This window comes from Phyllostomus discolor, chromosome 7 (assembly GCF_004126475.2).
Source record: "Phyllostomus discolor isolate MPI-MPIP mPhyDis1 chromosome 7, mPhyDis1.pri.v3, whole genome shotgun sequence".
NCBI classification, from domain to species: Eukaryota; Metazoa; Chordata; class Mammalia; order Chiroptera; family Phyllostomidae; genus Phyllostomus; species Phyllostomus discolor.
The window spans coordinates 129,703,838-129,722,519 of record NC_040909.2 but is presented as its reverse complement, the minus strand read 5'-3'; the positions used below and the strand labels follow the sequence as shown (position 1 = coordinate 129,722,519).

The window sequence follows — 18,682 nt, the reverse complement described above, 5'->3', positions numbered from 1 at the left end:
GACCAGAAGAGTTTTACTCAGGAAAAAAAAATACCCAGAAATATTAAGGACTGTTGGTTGGACAGGGGGGTCTGAGTTGATCCATGAGACCCCCAAAATCATCCTGTCCCCTGTTAGAATGAGGGTGTGCGGGGGCCAGGTAACACATACAGTCCCGGCTTAGGCTTCTCTCACAGCAAGTGCACGGATTCACCCCGTGGTCCTTCCCTCCGTCCCTGGATACAGAACCGGAACGGAGCTGCTTTGCTGGCAGAATTTCCATGTTGTTCGCACGGCTGGTGAGGTAAGAACAGCCGTCGCAGAGAAAGGCAAGTAGAAACTTTGCGAACTGCCTCCACCCACCCCCCACCAGCTAAGATAGTGAATCAAAATCAATATTGCATCACAGGAGACATTACTGCCACCCTGAAAGATCTAAAGGAAGGATAGAGGAATGGGAGTTCCCACCCTGTCTCCATTTAATTTGCCAGTCTGGCCACTGGGGAAAAAAAATCTGGAAGGATCTAGAAGCTGACACTGATGTCATGATGTCAACACAACCAAGTAGTGGCTCCAATTGGTTGTTTTTTTTTTTAAGATGTTATTTATGACACTTTGGTTCCCAGGCCCGGCGCTCGATCCACCGAGCCACACCAGCCAGGGCAGTAGTGACTCCCGTCGTGACTGCCGTACTGGATGTAGTTTCTCTGCTGGGCAGGTTGACACAGGCAGGGGTGGGACACAGCCGCTGAGCTGCCGAATGTGTTCCTTCACCCCTCTCTCCGGACAGAGAGCCAGAAGCCGCTCCTGTCCGTGTGGCAGGGACAACGTCATGCATTGCCAGTCTTCCCCGGGCTGCAGTGACTCTTCTGTTCCCGGTCACAGTAGAGCCTGAAGGGATGCTGGCCCATCTGGACATTCATTCCACGGAGCACCACCTTGGTCAACTCCGTCCAGGACCCCCTGTGCACTGGTCAGTGTGAGTAAGAAGTGGCAAGAGCCTTGGAAGGCTCCACAGGACACAAGTTCTGCAGAGACGGGAGGAGAACCCCACGAAGATCCAGGCCCCTGCCGCATCCATCCTAAAGGGTTCTGGGAAAGGCCGGGACATCCCGCCCAAAGTGAAGGACAAATTGTTGGGTCTTACCCTACAAAGACAGAAGCACACACCCAGAAAGACTCCTTGGGTTCTGAGTTTAGCAGGGTCTACACCTGAGAACAATGCCCCAAGCCAATTCCCAAGTGCCACAGAAGTCTGCCAGCTTTGAGTGGAGCCCATGCACAGGTGCTGGTCTTGGTACAAACAGCCCCAGCATTGGAGGCTTCAGCCCTGCAGACTCTGGGGTATTCAAGGCACGTCTGAGGGGGAAAAGATTCAGCATGGAGTTTGCGGCAAGCCTTGTAGGAGAATCACCGTGTATACATTCCTGCAGCTGATCTGTCCTGGTGTAAAGAGAATTGGGAGTGTGCTACGGTGCCAAGGAACACAGTTTGGGAACCACTGAGTAAGACGTTCTCAAAGCCACCCCCCACTCAGATGCTCCATGGATCCTTCTACTCCTGGGTTTGCTCAAGCCTAGATCTATGTGGTCCTATTTATCTGGGGGCCAGTTCTGCCTGTGACTTGTCCATGTCCCTTGCCACCAGCTGCCCAGGAAAAACTTCCTTCCTCCTGTTCTCACCCATGAAGCTCTGGCTCTGAAGGGGCCGTGTGAGAGTGCCAGCCAGGGGCATCGGAACGGGAGCTCTTTCCGGCGACTCTGCCCTGTGCTCTGGCTGCAGACACCTCCCTGGCCTTGGTCTGGGAAAGCCAGGGCTGTTTTCTTGCATGGGGATGCAGTGTGTGTGTGCAGCCCGGACTGCAGCTGAGCTGCCTGGCCCTGACCTCACCGGCCTCGGGGGGCGCAGGCCTGGGTGTGAGGCTGAGGGGGAGGTTCCGTCCGGGTCAGTCCCGGGGCTTGGAGGAAAACCCTGGGTGAAGGCACTTGTCGTTGACAACTCAACAGCCAGGGTGCCCTGTCACTTGCCAGCAGAACCCAGCTGAACAGGAATAACTCGTCTCATTCCATCATGGCTGTGTTGTCTAGGAAATCCCTTCCCCGTTCTGGGTCTCGGCCTCCTTACCCAGGAAGTCAGGGGGCTGGGTCAGGTGATCTCTCAGAAGACTCCGCCTGCCTTGATGTTCTGTGCCCCACAGTTTGAAAATACAAGGAAAGGGCTGGCCTCTCCCCCTCTCCCCTGCCCTCCCCCTTCTCCTCTCCCCCCTCGTCCCCTCTCCTCTCCACCCCCAGCATGTGTCTTCTGTTACAACCACCTGCCCTGTGTCCAATTTTGGAAACGTAGCACTGTGTTTGTACTTCAGGAATGGAAATAAAGGAACAAACACATCTTAAAATAATGGCAGGCACCTGGGCCTCCAGGATTAAGCAATCTCCCTGCTCAGCAGGTGCGGGGCAGGCGGCTCTGACCCCAAGCAGCCCGTTGACGCGTGCCCGTCCTACATCATCCTGCTGTGATGCACGGAGGGCTGTCTGGACAGGACACGATCTGCAGTCAGCACTTTGAACTCAGCCCGATACACTCCGCTGCAGCCCCGCTGGGAAGCGGAGGCAGATCCCTGCCCACAGGCTGGGTCAAGGGCAGCCGGGATGTCGACTCCCTGGGGTGGGGAGGACAGTCTGGAAGGGCTGGGGCTTGTCTGTCAAAGTGACTTAGCTTCTCTTCTGGTTGCAGTTTGCAGAGTAGTTCCAATCACAGAGTAGGTGCTCCATAAAATGAATTTTTTTTTATTAGTGTATTTGGGGCAGTACACCTAGAGCAGCAGCCCTTAAATACTTTTAATCAAGAAATGCATTTTATGTTATTACACAGAACACTGATTAGCTGGGTGTGTGTACCTGAAACAAAATTTCTAGAAGCAGATTCTTGTCTTGCTGCAAGCAATGTACTCATGTTTTCTGATTTATTCTGTCCCCTTTTACTAATACTATTCCCTGGTACCATTCCCTCTTCCCAAATACTAACCATGATCCACTACATTGATTTCATATCCTACTAATAGTGAATAATCTTCAATTTGAAAAATATGGGCAAAGACACGAACCTGTGTTTAAACTCATTCTCTGCTACTTCCACGCTGAGCGCCCCAGAGCGAAGCACTAACCCATCTCAGCTTCGGCCTCCCGGTCTGTGACCTGGAAGTTTTAACTCCACCTCCTGAAGAAGGTGGGTGTGAGGATTAACTGTGCATGTGAAGCCCAAAGCACCACATCGGGGCGCAGTAAATAGCCAGTAAATGGCAGGTGCCATTGCAACGTCACAGGAGGAACTGAGACTTTCAGCCTGAGGAATGAGGATCCCCTGCCTAATCCTCTGACACCTGAGTCCTCCCACCCCCAGTCTGACGGTGACGGGGAACTCACTACCTCACAGAGGTGGCCTGGGTCAGATGCTGGGCCACATGTTTGGAGGAGACATTCACATATCCGGGCACTAATCCTACCCTGAAGGAGTTTAGATTCCAGAGATGAGTCACGAATCCTGTTATTACACAGAGGGGTGGTGTCTCACGCAGGGCAAAGACAACAGGCCCAGAGTTCCAGGGGAGAGCTGCTTCTTCCAAACTGGGAGACAGAGTGGGGCGGCCCCCGTGGGCAGGGTCCGTGTTTCCACCCCTCACCAGGCAAGCCCCAGACCCCAGCAGAGCCCTTGGCAGGTAAGAAGTACCTTATGAATATTGAGTGCACTCATATTAAATCATTAAGTCATTGAGTGCATCCAAAAGATGGGCTGGAGAGGACCCAGACACGCAGGGGTGGCTGGGAGGAGGGGCCTGAGGGCCAAGAATGGCATGCGGTTCACTTCTGGGGGAGATCGTGTGAGACCCAGACTCGTCCCCGGGAAACTGGAGCCAAGCCTCCTGCCCCTGTCCCCACGGCCCCTGTCGGCCCCGAAAAACGGAAGCAGGAGGGCGGGAGTCGAGATTCGAGAAACGAGCTCCCACTCCAGGATGCCTCCCACCGGATCCTGGTAACCCCGGCGAGTGAGTTCCCTCCCTTCCGCCTCTCAGGTGAGGGCATCGGGCAGAATAATCTCTAAAATCACCAGCAAGTCTTGAGGCTCTTCTTTCCTCTGGGCCCCTATCTCACTCCCCTCCCCCTTCTCCCTTCCTGCTGCCCTGGACGCAGCCTGTCAAGCGCTGCTATTCGCATCTTTCCCGATGTTCGGGCCGTGGACCTGTGGCAGGTGAGGGTAGGAGAGAAGCGCACCTATTGGGAATCCTGGAGGGTTTCTGGTGCCCACTGCGGCCCCGTATTTGGATTGTACCATCAAACAAAAAGTCCATGAGAGCCAGAGGGCCACGCAAGGGGGAGCATGTCTGAGGTGGCCCCTGTCTAGTTTCTCTCTAAACCTGCACATGGTTTCGGCGCATGGTTGTCAGGCAGATCCTCTCTCCGGGTGTGAGCTGAGCCCAAGGAGACAGCGCTGTCTCCGTCGGCAAGCCTGGGAATCAGCATTTATTGTCATTGATACGTGTCATCGATCACCTGTCACCTGATGTTAGCCTACGTACCCAGCTGGTCAGGCCAAGTGGAAAGAAACTAGTTGGGAGCGAACATCGTGGAGCAGCGGAGCCTCTGAAGGGCTGGAGCGGGGTGGGGGAGGGGGCACAGTCCACAAAACGACGAGGCCGGGTGTGTGCCGTGGAACGAACTGGAGGGGCACGTGCTGGGCCCGCTCACCCTCGGGCTTTCGTACTGTCCTGCTGCTTCCTAAAACACTCTATCCCCACGTCGCCTTTCAACGGCTGCCCCACTTCATTCAGGTCTCGGCTTGTTTCACCTGCTCTGAGCACCCACCACCCCACCCCTTCCCTGACTTATCGTTCTCTCCCCATCCGAGACTCTTCTCTGTTCATCGGCCACCTGCCGTCTCCCACGTCCAACTCCACGAGAGCGGGAATTTTGTGTTCTCATGCTCCCTGTTGTCGCCCGCTTTTTTTAGACCGATATCAGGTATATCGATTGGCCCTCAATAAACACTTTTTTTTAAAGATTTTGTTCTATTTTTATTTTCAGAGAGGGAAGGGAGGGAGAAAGAGAGAGAGAGAGAGAGAGAGAGAGAGAAACATCAATCTGCAGTTGCTGAGGGTCATGGCCTGCAACCCAGGCATGTGCCCTGGCTGGGAATCGAACCTGCGATGCTTTGGTTCGCAGCCCGCACTCAATCCACTGAGCTACGCCAGCCAGGGTTCAATAAACACTTTTGAATGACTGGCTCAGCCGACCAATCGAGCTCCTCGGGACGTATCCAAGTAGAGCGGATCACACTAAAACGAAGTGGCGTAGAGTGGGAAAGGGGTCAGGGAGGGGCAGGTGGCTCAAGATGACAGGAAGCAGAAAGGAACCCACTGCAGAGCCACGGGATGGGCGGGGGCAATGGCTTTGACTCCTCCGCGCACGACAGAACCATCCGGGGCAATTTTGAACCCGACAGAGCCTGGGTCTGCCCGTACACATTCACATTCAATTACTTTGGGGTGCAGCCCAAGTGGCACTATTTTTTAAGGCTTTCCATGTGATTCAGATTTGCAGCCAGGAGTGAGAACCGCCCCATCAGGACATCTGGTTCCTGAAATTAGGTTAACCTCAAGCCCAGCTGTAAGGCTTATTATGCCCAAGAGCTACCAGCCAGAATCTCGAACACCCCTAACAGCGTATCTGCAAGGAAACCGGGTCCCCAGAACCAGCAGCCAGAGAAAATTCTCCCCCACTTTCAGCTCTTGCCCCATAGACCCCGGGGTTCCCACAGACACGAAAGGACAGCCTCACCTCAGCCTCAGCGGCCTGATTCTGCCGTGAAGCCGGGTGGTCCGCCGGGGTTTCTCCAGGGTCATCTCCGTAAGGCGTGGGTTATTGGGCAAGCCGCGGTCACCCATCTCCACAGAGAGATAAATTGGGTGGCCCTGGAACTCCAGTCCTCCCCACGGCAGACTGTCCGCCTCGTCTTCCCGCCGTCTGACTAATCGCAGTCTCTTTCTGCTCTGGACCACACAGCAGGATTATAAAAGGGGCCCAACGTCTGACTTCCACCGTCTTCCTGACGTCAGGTTTTCCGCTCTCCAGTGGCCTTTCGGGTCTCAGCTTTTATCTAAATCCAAGTAACAATAATAAAAATAACAATGGCAACCACTCTTTTTCCAGCTTTGGTTGTTAACAAGTCTGCGGTAACTTGCTATGATCCTCACTGTATATAACAACAGCTAGCACTGATGGAGAACTCACTCCATACCAGACACCCTCCTTTTAATTGGACATACATTAGCTTATTTATCAACCCCAGGAGGAAGGTGCCATTATATCATCTCCACTTAAAGATGAGGAAACCGGGACCCAGACCAGCTCAGTGGCCTGCTTGCGAACACAGAGCTAGTCAGCAGCAGAACAAGGACCTAAGCCCGTGGCTACAGAGTCTGGGCTGTCAGCATCTGTCCCTGGCTGCCTCCTGCACCCCTTGTGTGTTCTCTGTAACCACAGCCTCACCAGGCAGGCAGTACTTCCTGCCTTTACAAGTGACAGCACTGAGGGCCAGCTACGTGCAGGGACTTGCCCCAAGCCGCCATAGTGAATGTGGGTCTCAAACCCAGGATTATCTAATTCCCTAGTTGGGGGGCCCCCAGATGGCTCTTAGAGGGCATATCTCTTGAGGTTGGAAGAGCAGAAAGACTGTGGAAATCTGACTTTGGGCCTCCTTTATAATTCTGCTGTCTGATCCAAAGCACAAGGAGGCTGTGTGATTAGCAGGACAGTGGATAGTCAAGGGGGACCGTCGGCCCCGGAGAGGATTGGAGGTCCGGGGCAAGCCTGTTCATCTCAGCTTGCCTGCCTGATAATCCACACCGTACAAAGAAGACCCTGGAGGTACTCGCTAACAGAGGTGGTTTGAGCCTTCTCCTCGTGGCCAGGAATTTCTACACGTGCCACCACATCAAGGGGGAGCATCTAGGGCATCTCCATGAGAGTCTTGTGCAGCCACCAAGCAGCTCAGCTACGCTGGGCTGCACCGCCTCAGACGTCCTTCCATTCTCAAGTCCCCGGTCAGTGCAAGGGACGTGGTTCCGTGGTCCAGTGTCAAGTGTTGCCAGGTCCCAGGTGGCGGGCTCAGGTGGGTGCAGGAGGCCTTTTGAGTCACTTGAGGAAACCAGAGAGCTGGGTCCCTGCAGCCCCCGCACCCAGACCCCGGAGGCCGCACCCCGCACTTTGGAAATGTGTAATGCGCACCCTCACCCTCCTCCCACGGGCCTGGGGCTCTGCCGCTGCTGATTCATTTTGAGAAACTCCACTTTCCATGGCAGCATGAGGAAGGACAGTCCCCCCACCGGAGCCATATGTGTTTGCTATGATTCATCAGATTGTCTGCAATCGCCTCAAAAATAGCCCTTACGCAATCCAGGAGCCGCTGGGAGCCTCACGGCGCAGGGGCTTCCCCTCTTAGTCACCCGCCGGGCCTCGGTCCACGTCCACGCAGCCACGGGTACACGGAGGGACGGCCATATGCCCGAAAGAGGAACTTGAGAAATTAGCAGGGGGAGTGAAGGCCACCCCCCGCCCCATCGTTGGCAATTGCGCGATGAGGCAAGAACGCAGCTGTTCGGCCCTGCAGCCCCGAATTGTGCACGGTAAACAAAATCTCCCGGCGCCAGCGGGCCGCGGCCCTGCGCCCTCCGGTCCTGGGGCCTGTGGATAGGGAAACGGGCCTGGACAGGGCCTGCTTGTCCTGCTGCAGACTTGGGTGTTTGGTGGCGAGGCAGGCTGCTGGCCGTGGCTGAAGCTGGATGCAGCGGAGGGACGAGGCTGAGATGTTCCCATCGGAAGCTCCTCCGCTGGCCTCCTGGCCCGGCGCGGCGGGACTCCGGCAGCTCCCGGAATCACCTGGCGGGGGAGGGGCTGGTAACGAACACAGATGCTCAGGCCTAGTCTCTAGAGCATCTGATTCTCTTGTTTGCAGTGGGGCCTGGGCACTGGTGCCTTTTAAAAGCAGATGTTTTATAATGGAAAAAATAAATTTTTTAATTGAATTATATTTTAAAAAGCAGACATTTTGGAGTTGATAATCTACTTGCCTTAGTCCAACCCTTCACTTTGCATATGAGGAGACTAGACCCAGAGAGCAGAAGGGACATATTCAATGTCACACAGCAGCTAGTGGCAAAGACTAGACTTAAACTTGACCTTGTCCTACAAAGCCGTGCATGATCTGGCCTCCCCATTACCTCATTAGCTCCTGAATTCTCTGACCTCACCTTGTCTCTTTTCTTTGCTCTCCCTCTCTCCCCCTCCCTCCATCCCTTCTCTCCTCTCTCCTACCTCAGGACCTTTGCACTAATTGTTGCCTTTGCTTTTACCCCAAACCCCCACAATTCACCCTCTTGTGTCATGCTAGCCCCTGCTCTAATGTCAACTCCTCCAGCTACCTTCCTTGGCCACTTTTTTAAGGCAGAAGTGCTCTGCGACTCTCCATGTTCTCACCTGGCTTTTCTTTGTTTCACCACACATCTTGTCCTTACCTTTGTATTGCTTTTCCACCTTCCCCCCCATAGAATGTGGTCTCAGAAGGGCCCAGGCTTCCTGTTGTATTGCCAGCTCTAACACAGTGACTGGCACACAGCAGTTGCTCAACAAATATTTGTCAACTAGACAGAAGACCCCACACAGTCCTCACACTGACACCAGGCTGGTGCATCAGCTATCTACCAGGGGTCACGTGTTTCTCTTGAAGGACTTGCTCATAAATGCCCACAAAACGAATCTGGAACCCAGACCCTTTGTCTGTACAAACAGCATCTCCGGAGCACCCACAGAGGACCAAAGATGCTTCGTATCCAGCAGCCCAAGGTGACCACAGGCAGAAAAGAGGTGTCCCAGCCCAACAGCCTCTCAGTGAGGCCCTCCTAAAGACGTTCCCGTGGACCAAATGTGCTCACACTCCCATGGGGAACAGGCCTACATGATTTTCTGGCTCCCGCCTCTTCACCGGGCAGCCACCGCCTCGTTTTCAGCCAATCATACCTCGCGTCTGTGTGCATAGCTTTAAGTATAAATCACGAGCAGTTTCACAAATATGCTCCATCCTCATGGCAAACCTGGGAGCTGCATGCTACCGTCCTTCATCATGCAAACAAAGCCCCTGGGGACCAGCGAAGCCAACTCACTGGCCCAAGATCACGCAGCGAAAGGCACAACCAAGATCAGACCGAAGCTGAGTCTTGACAAAGGCCAGCCCCCACCCCAGCTGCCATTCCACACCGAGCGTGGTTTCTCACCCACCTCAGACCACGTTTTGCTTTGGATCATTGTTTGGCTGTTGCCAGAAATCTCTCTCTTCTGGAAGACAAAAGGTTTGCTCTGTTTGAAAAGATACAAAAGGTCAGGCCTCAGCTTCTGAAAGTTAGCCCAGAAAAGGCAGTGATGACACTATAAGGGACGCCACCCATTCCCGCCTGTAACCCCCAAAAGCAGAGCCCAGGACAAGGGCTGCGGTTCACCCGGTGTATTAGGAGATGACCCCAAGAAGCAGTGAGGGCAGATGGGAGGAATGAGTCACCGAAGGAGGCCAAGGCAATGTGACTCTGTATTTTTGAAGTCGCCACAGAAACTCGAGTCTTCCGGGACCTCCAACTTTGGGGCTGTCCCTGAACGAGGCTCAGTGGGCTCCCACGGCCCCGCCGGAGGCAGAAAATCAGAGTCAGGTGTCCGGTGCCCGAGTGGGAGGGAGGCTGGGTGTAGGAACCATAACTCACGAGGAACCGCCCACCCCCACAGGGGCAGCTAACACCAGAGGCTGCCCGTGGGCGTGGACTCCGGTCACCAAAGCACCTTCTGCAGCCATGTCATGGGAATGAGTTCACAGTCTCCCCCGGTAATGACTTTGAAAGTTGCTCGAGTGTCTGTTTGAAAGAAAAAGCTGGTCAGGCCTCCCATCGAGTACCAGCCAGCAAAAAGTAACGATTACATATGTCAACAATTTCTCAGCAACTTCCTAGACCAGCGATTTTCAACCAGGACGCCACAAGAATTTTTAAAGCAGGCAATGCCTGACTACTTAGACAGGGGCACTGACCTCTTTTTCCTTAGATTGCCAAAAATGACAGCAGCCAACACAACAATGGCCGTCCATCTGAATGCCCTGTCTTGAGCCTTAAATACATAGGTCATATAATAGAGTTGCATCTTATTGGTCACTTTGCATAATAAGGTTACGTCTAATTGGTTAATTCTTAGTACCAGCAATCCTTATATACAAGTATAGGCACCTGATTTTTTAAAAGGTCACTTTGGAGCAAAAAGGGTAAGTCATGACTATTATTGTTGTTGCTTAAATCAATATACCTATTTTGTTAGGTTGGCAAAAACTATGTATTTGGAGCGCTCCAGATTTTTACTAATTTGTTTATGTGTGCCCTCAGATGGCAAAGGCTGGAAATCGCTGTCCTAGACGAATGGCTAGAGGAACACCCTCCGTCCACCCACAGCAGCCCAGAAGGCTCCTGCGTCCCCTTTCTTGGGTCTCTAGCACCTGTCCGTCATTCTAACTCTCAACCAATTACCAGGTCTCCCTGGACTCAACTCCAGGTTCTGTCTCCATCCTGGTCCTTCTTCCCACAAGAGGTCCTCACCAGGCTTGTGGCCCAGGTGCCGTGAGTACGATGCCAGTGACAGCTGGCCGTTCCACCCAGGCTTGTGTGCAGACAGGGACACCGAGCAGCGGTCACTGGTCCAAGCCCCTCTGCACGTTTGAGGCCCCTGGTCCCATCCATCATCTTTGTGCACAGACCCAGGAACAGCCACGTGATTCTCGGGGCTCACTGCAAAGTGAAAGTGCAGGGCCTCCTGTTCAAAGAGTGTTCAAATTCAAAAACAGTGACCCCAGAGCCAGTTAAACCAGGGGTGGGGTCACACACCCAAGAAGCTCACCTGTGTAGATCCCACTTTTTTTTTTAATTTACTTTATTTATTTTTAGAGAGGGAAGGGAGGGAGAAAGAGAGAGAGAGAGAGAAACATCAATGTGCAGTTGCTGGGGGCCGTGGCCAGCAACCCAGGCATGTGCCCTGGCTGGGAATCGAACCTGCGACACTTTGGTTCACAGCTCTCGCTCAGTCCACTGAGCTACGCCAGCCAGAGCTCATTCCCACCTTTTTAAAAGAAATCCCGAGGAGTCAGGGCGGGAGACTTCCAAAACAACAGCTCTGTAGCCGGATGACCCTGGGCCGGCATCCCAACTGAGCGTCTCAACTGCTGTGTAACTCTGCTGCGAGTCACTTCACCCCTCTGGGCCTCGTTGGCTTCCCTCATGGAGTGAAGAGGAGATGACAGTCTGCATGGAGAGCAGGGGGCACGTGAAAGGCACTGAGCACATGTGAGCTCTTTGCCCTCCCTTCTGGCTCCCTCCTGTACGTGAGTGTCTTCTCTTTTAGGCTAGAAGAATGAGGACACGCACCACCGGCACCAACATCCCCACCAGCACCGGCACCACCAGCACCACGGCCATGGTCTTAGCCTCAAAGAAACAGCTGAAGAAAGTCGGGGGACAGTGTCTCTAAGGAAGGGGCTCTGGACTCCCCCATCCTCCTTTGACTCCACCCTCACCCTATGCCAGGTTCTGCCAGGCCAGAGCCCCCAGGGGTGCTCACCTTCCTTTTCTCGGGGGGGGAGGGGAACAGGGGGAGAGCAAGGCTGCGCTGGGCCTCCGCTGACTCATCACGGCGCCGTGGGCTGGTCACCCATGACGACCGTGGCCTCGGCTTTCCCATCTCTCAAATAGGGCTAATGATGCCTAGCCCCGGCCTCAGCGACAGGATGTTTGGAGACACCCATTACGGCTGTGTGGCTGCTGTCATTGCGTGCCAGCTAATAACACGCTGCCCCGGTGAGGCCCCAGCGGGCCCTGGGAGCTTCGGGAAAACACACTCTCCCCATCTTCAAAGCACCCCTGAGAAGTGGGTGGGAGGCGAGCCTCAGGTTACGGGGAGAGAGAAAGCTGAAGCAGTGCCAAGACCCAGGCACCTCTGTGGCGGAGAGAGGCAAGCTGGGGCCCCCGATGGGGCAGGGCAGTGAAAGATAGTCCCACATAGATGACAGACACTCCTGGGTTCCAGTCTCCCTGCTGTGTAGAATAAGTTGCACAGCCCAGGGCAAGACCACCTCGCCACACTTGATCCTGAAGAGGGACTGAAAATGCTCGCCCCTCGGAGTCAAGGCGAAGATGAAGTGATTTGTGCGTGTGCAAACGCCAGCACGTAGTAGGTGCTCAGGAAACGTGCCCCTGGATGCCCCGCTTCCTCCCTAGGGAACAGGGAGTAGGATGTAGGGCACCGGGCCGGTTTCAGGGCTGCATTTGACGCTTTCGGGGCTGGTGGTCGGCTGAACCTCTCGTCTTCGTAACATTGCATCTTACATCTCGGTCGGGCCACGCGCCACGGCTCCCTGGCCCAGATCGGGTTGCCGGTGGGTGACTGAGTGCCCACTGCCTTCCTGGGGACAGTCGAGAGGAGAATTCGAGGAGGAAGAGCCGCGTCGCTGTCACAAGCAGCGCTGTGTGAGCACCCCACGCGGCCCCTCACGGACCCCTCCCAACGGCCGCGTTAGGATTTCTCCACTGTGCACTTGAGAAAATGGTGGCCCGGAGAGGTGAAGCAACGTGCCTCAGGTTACACCATTGCTTAGAAGCAGAGCCAGAGTCCACACAAGATCTTGGTGTCCCACACGCCCAGTACAACGTGTGGCCCCTGGGGCCAGAAACCAGCTGGACTTGGCGACGTGCCCATCTTGCCCAATCTCCCCGCTTGAGGCGGAAGAGGCAGGTGCTCGGAGGAGTCAGGGAAACAGCCGGGAGCAGCAGGGATCAAGCCGAGGCCCGAGCCTGGCCCGGGTTTGGGTGGCTAGGGGAGAGCGAGGGTGGGGCCTCGGGGAGCCCCGGCCACAGGCGCACGCTGGCCCTGACTCAGGGACCTGGAATCCCGGGAGAGTGGAGCAGGGGCCAGAGCAGCTTTCCCAGCCACAACACATGCTGCTCGAGTCGGTCACCACCCAGCCAATGCACCTACTGTGTGCCAGGCCTTGGGGACGCAGACCAGGGAACACACAGCCGTGCCCTTCCGGCAGGCGGGTGACATGAGCCGCCCAGCTGGGGAAAGAGAGACGCTCAGAGAAGCAACACCTCTGAAGCCATGCTGAGCTTGGTGGCAGAGCTGGGACAAGAACCCGGGGCAAAGCCAGTGTCCTTTCCTCTACGCAGGCTGTCGCTGGCCAGGGAAAGAGAGTCCACATGTCACTGATTGTCCAACCGGGACACTTCTGAGAGTGAATGGGGTATTAATAACTGCATCTGGGACAGCAGGCTCTCCCAGGCAGAGCGGGGCATGCGGGCACATGAACCGTGAGCCACAGTGACAGCCGCTTTCCACATCACCGAGTTGTCACAGCCACACTGCAAAGTGGGTGCTAGCATCATGCCTCCATCGGACAGGTTCGGACACTGAGGCCAAGCTTCTTCACCTGGATTCAAGACCCCAGCACTAACAGACAACCACGGAAGGGGAGCCAGCGGGCAGAATCTGGGGCCGAAGCAAGCAAGAAAGAAAAGAGCAGGGTATTTTTAACTGACCCAGTCACCTTGGGGAGGGGTTGCGGCTGGTGTCTGTCCACTGTGAATGGGCTGGATCATGGCAAGCTGGCTCTTAAATGTGTTCACTCTGCCCCTCACCCCCGCCCCGGGGAAAGGAGCCGTGGGTGGCCCGGGCTGGGGGTGGGGGTGGGGCAGAGGAGGGGTGTAGCTTAACCAGGAGTGTTCCTCATTCCTGGAGTGACAGGGGACCTAGAAGGAGCCACCACATGCGGCTTGGCCTCCCTGGGCGGCGGCCTCTCTGCGAGGGAAACCCTCAGCTTCCTTCCTTTTTTTTTTTTTTTTTTCTAAAGCAGATTCAAAAGCAACCAGTCTGGGGCCTAGGGGCCAGGGAGGCATGGAGAGAATCCATGCCGTCAACCAAGGGGGATGGAGGGCAGCGCCTCAAACTGGATGGGACCAAACTGGAGGGACAGGAGAGAGGCAGGCAGGCCAGCCAGAGCCAACCCAGCTGTGGGAGGTCCTGCCGGCCCCTCTGCCTGGGAGACCGGGAGGGCTAGGCTCCCGCAGTGCCTTGGGTTCCGGGGCGCAGGGGGCACGGCTCCCCTCAGCCCCACCTGCCAGCCCTCTCTCTCTCTGCTTTCTAACAGGAAGTGCCTTCCTCTTTCTATGTTTCCCCCCTGGCCTGGACTCCGCCATCCCCAGCCCAGAGTCAGGGTGACTTTCAGGAAACCGTCGTTGTGAAAAAGGCAAACCACTCCCAACCGGCTGCCTCTCCCCACCTGGGGTGAGGTGCCTGCGGCCCAAGCAGCCGGCGCCACGCAGCCATTTGTGTGGGCCCTGACATGGGAGGAAGGAGAGCCCAGGGTGGTGGCTGCCCCATCCCCATTGCACGTGAGTGTGCGTGCACGCACACACGCACACACGACTGAGGAAGATCGGGGAGCGGAGAGAAGATCCACGCACAAGAAGGCAGCTGACTACCAATAACAGCTTCCACTTATTCACACGTGGAGACTTGAACCCAGAATTGAGAGGAACAAGGCAAAAAGGGGCTGAGGGACGGCAGAGGTCCCAACACCAGGGCCGGGGCCCAGGAGCCGCAGGAGAAGGAAGAGGAAAGACACAAGAGGCTGGAAACTCACTCGGGCCCATGACCTTCAAAACTTCTCCGCCTTCCACCCCATGGCCCCAAGGCCCTGCTTTCCAGTGTCAAACAAATAAGGCCACCCTGAGGCCTCAGCAGCTGGTGACAGGTTGTTCTGGTAGTTCTACCTTGGTGAGAGTTTTCTGGTAAACAAAGGCCCTATTCCAGAGAAGAGATCTCCTGGGGTGGGGGTTCAGTACCCGGACAGGCGGAGGAATGGGCATCCTGCCCCCAGGGGGCTCACGTGGTAGTGAGGCCCCATCTCCGCTGCCTGGGTCAGGATGCAGGCCTGGCCACCCGCTGGCAGTGAGGAGAGCCTCAGGTGGGCCTCTGGACGTCTCCAGAGCCACCCCCAGGCCTGTGCGGCCAGCAGGCACGACCTCCATCTCCCCCGAGCGACCTCAGCAAGGCACAGCTCACCTGCGCCCGGAGAAGGCCTCCTCGTCCATTAAAAAGAGAGGGAGGGAAAGTGAACAGGGTTTTACAAAACGTAAAAGGTTACCATCAAAATAGTCAAAGGCAGAACAGGTCGCCTCTGATTCCCCTTTGAAGCGATTTCACAAACTAGATTCCTTTCCTTTGACCGACTTTCCCAATGTTCACATATTTACCTTGCGGAGGAGTCTGGTGACCCCCCTTCTTTTGGCAGTGTTCCACCCAGCACCTTCCCCCCCTGCCCCGAAGGCACCCCAGCTGCCCTGCAGAGCCAGCAACACCTCCAGCAGGACCCGCGTTCCAGCGCGTGAGCTGAACTTCTCCCCGTCCCCCTCTGAAGGGGCAGTTAGATTCCCATTTCACAGACGAGAACACTGAGGCTCAGCAAAGTTAAGGAGCTCTCACCAGCAGCTACTCCATCCAGGCTAGCTGGCCCCCAGCCCAGGGCCCTGCCCACCGCGTGAGCAGTTCTCACACTTCAGCCTCAAGGGATCTTTATGCTCTTAAAAATGATCCAGGCCCCCAGTGAGCTTTCACTCTTGGGGGTTATATCTATCAACCTTCACTGTATTAAACAATAAAGATCAGAAAATTTCATCTTTATGAATGCACTTAAAGTAACCATACCAACTCATTTCTTGTCAGCATAAATAATATCTTTTCATGAAAAATGACCTTAATTTTCCAAAACGAGAAAAAATTCATGAGAAAGGAGGCATCGTCTTACACATGGCAGACCCTCCCTGATGTGGGGTGTAAGGGACGAGAGCTGGATGTCCCCATCTGCTGCTGACTCCATCATGGAGCACTGTGCTGTCAGGGTCAGAGTACAGGAAGAACATTCCAGAATCTCACAGAGCCTCTGAAAATGGTCCCGAACCAGACTTCGAGAATCTCTGCACTATGTCATCCCGCCTCATTTTTTGATGCTCCAAACCCAAGTTCTTAAAATGGAGCTTGTGCAAGGTAAATCCTTACTATGTTTGTTGAGTGAATAATAAGCGAGTCCAGAGTGAGGCTAGGTGAGGAAAAAGTCGAACTTGATGTGGGGAAAGCATGTCTAGGCTTCCCCTGTGGGCGTCCCCTACCCAGGCCCTGCCTTTCTGCGGGGCGCACGAGGAAAAGGAGGGTCGGCAGCACTCTGTGAGTCGGGGCTGCTGTGAGGGGCTGTGCAGGTCGTGGGCTCTGCAAGAGCATCAGAGCCGGTGGGTGCAGGCAGCAATCCGGGGCTCGTTCTGCCCACCAAGCCTTGTGCCCCAGAGCACGGCTGAGCAAGGGGTGCATTTTTAAACCTTGCACAATGCCACTGAGTGTACCAACATCAGCCAAGGCCACACTTCATAGGTGTGAGCCCCCCAAACACACCTGGTGGTAGTGAGGACAGGTAAGTGTGAGATTCTTGGGGAAGGTGCCGGCTACCCCTGGCCTGACCGACGCAGGCAGGACAGCAAAGACTAGACAAGAATCCTCACGTCAGCGCCTCTGCCACAGCCTGGGCTGACTCTGAACTAGCCACAAACCCACACGGCGAGGGGCCCCAGAAGGCAACCTCAAGGACTGGCACCGCCTGCCTTTGTAGCCCCGGGCACCGGAAAAGGACACCCAGGGCCGGGCAGCACGGGGTGCTCCTCTCGGTGGTGTTTTGGAATGGTTCTCCACTCAGGGCACTTACCTGCCATTGTCTGGAGACTGGCCCTGTGGTCACAGCTCGGGGGGAGGGGGTGCTGCTCCACAACCTGCAGTGCACAGCCACGCCACGCCACGCCCAGTAAATGCTACCCAGTCCGACACATGGACAGAGCTGAGGGTGAGAAGCCCTGCTGCAGTGCAAAGAACACGGGCTCCAAGCTCCGGGGCAGCAGGTTCAAATCCCAGCTCGGCCACTTTCTAGTTCTGTGACTTTGGCCGATCACTTAACCGGCTGCCCAGGGCACGGTACCTACCCTGCAAGGCTGCTGAGAGGTTGGAAGAGGGGGAGCACCCACGCTTGCCAAATGATGGCAGCGGTCCCTCCCCTCAACCGAGCTAGTGGCCATGGTGACCTTAACGATGACCCTTGTGCCCCGTGCCTGTCACTGGCTGGCATCCGTGGGCTGCTCGGTGAAGGACATTTCTGCTTCTTTTCAGGAAGCTCACAGCCCGGCAGCCAAGTAAAACTTCCACAACTGAAGCTATTTGGGTCGACACGCATGTGAACAGAGACTGGAATGTTCAAAAATAAGAGGGTTTATGGGTAGGAAGGTTTTTTTTCTCTTTTTTTTTTCCCAAAAAAGAAATCTTTAATGTTATTTTTATGTTGTTTTTCTCATCAAAAGGAGAAAGGGGAGGAGGAGAGTGAATTCAACTTGTTTAAAAAAAAAAAAAAACATGTCAGTGATTGACTGTGAACATAGGGCCCTTCGTCTTAGGTCTTAATGATGGTCTGGGCATAAACCTAATTTCCACGCGTCAAACCATTTCGTGGCTGACATTGAACAGAGGCAGATACGGGATCTTTTGTCGAGTGAAGCACAGTCCCCTTTATTCATCTGCCCCAATCACCTACACTTTCACACTGAGTAAAAATGGACCCACCTGCTTAAGCCCTGTAAGTGTTGGGTAGCAGGTGTGTGTGGTGAGTGGAGTCAATCAGGGAAGGCTGCCTGGAGGAGGCAAGGTCTGTGCTGCATTTGTGAAAGCAGGCCTCAGGGAGGAGGAGAGAAGGCCACCTAAGAGATAGAAAGACAGTGCAAAGGCTCAGGGACAACAGCCCTGAAGAGACCAGCCTTGGGGAGGCTTTGCTAAGACACTTTGAATGTGCTCCCCCGCCCCGGGGCTGCCTGAGCTTCAGGTGGAAAAGCCAGGGGGCCAGGTAGAAAAAGAAGCGAGTCAGGAAGATTTCATCACCCCAGTGCCCTTCGGGCTGTCACGGCCCCATTACTAAGAAGCTGGAGCCCTCCTCACACTCACATCTCCCAACGCTCACCCGCTGCAGGAAGGCCCCAGCGCTGGCTGGTTCTCCATCCCCAACCCCAGCCTGCCCTGGGCTCTCCTCTGCCCTCCAGGCCCCTCACACAGCCCCCCCAAACCGGGGCATCCTGGGCAACTAACTTCCTCTCTCTAAGATCCCGTTTCCTAGTGCTCAGCATAGGGCAGACGACAGTCACCTCCTAGGGCTGTTGGAAGGGACCTCGAGGAAAGTGCCAGACACCCTGTCTGCCACCCACTCCTTCTGAAGGAAGGGTGCATTCAGCTCCCCACTCCCATACCGCACCCCCAGCTGCCCCACCCATGCTCAGGTGGGCCTCTGGCTGCCCGGAAACGGGCCAGACACTCTGCCTACCCCACCATTCAGCCTGCAGGGGTCACCTCTCCCCCTCCCCTCCTCTCCCCTAGCTCCAGAGACAGCCTCCCCCACGATGCAGTGACTTCGGTGAGAAAACTGACTTCTCCCAAAGGCCAGTGAGAGCTCTCTCGCTCCGTCAGAGTGAGAACAGATTTCTCCAGCCACCTGAGATCAC

At 55.4% G+C, this 18,682-nt stretch overlaps 1 pseudogene; it reads right to left on the bottom strand.

Moving 5' to 3' along the window:
- The window catches only part of LOC114514432, a 43,210-nt pseudogene extending 31,683 nt beyond the window's left edge, over nt 1-11,527 (bottom strand).
- Between the last annotated feature and the right edge of the window lie 7,155 nt (nt 11,528-18,682).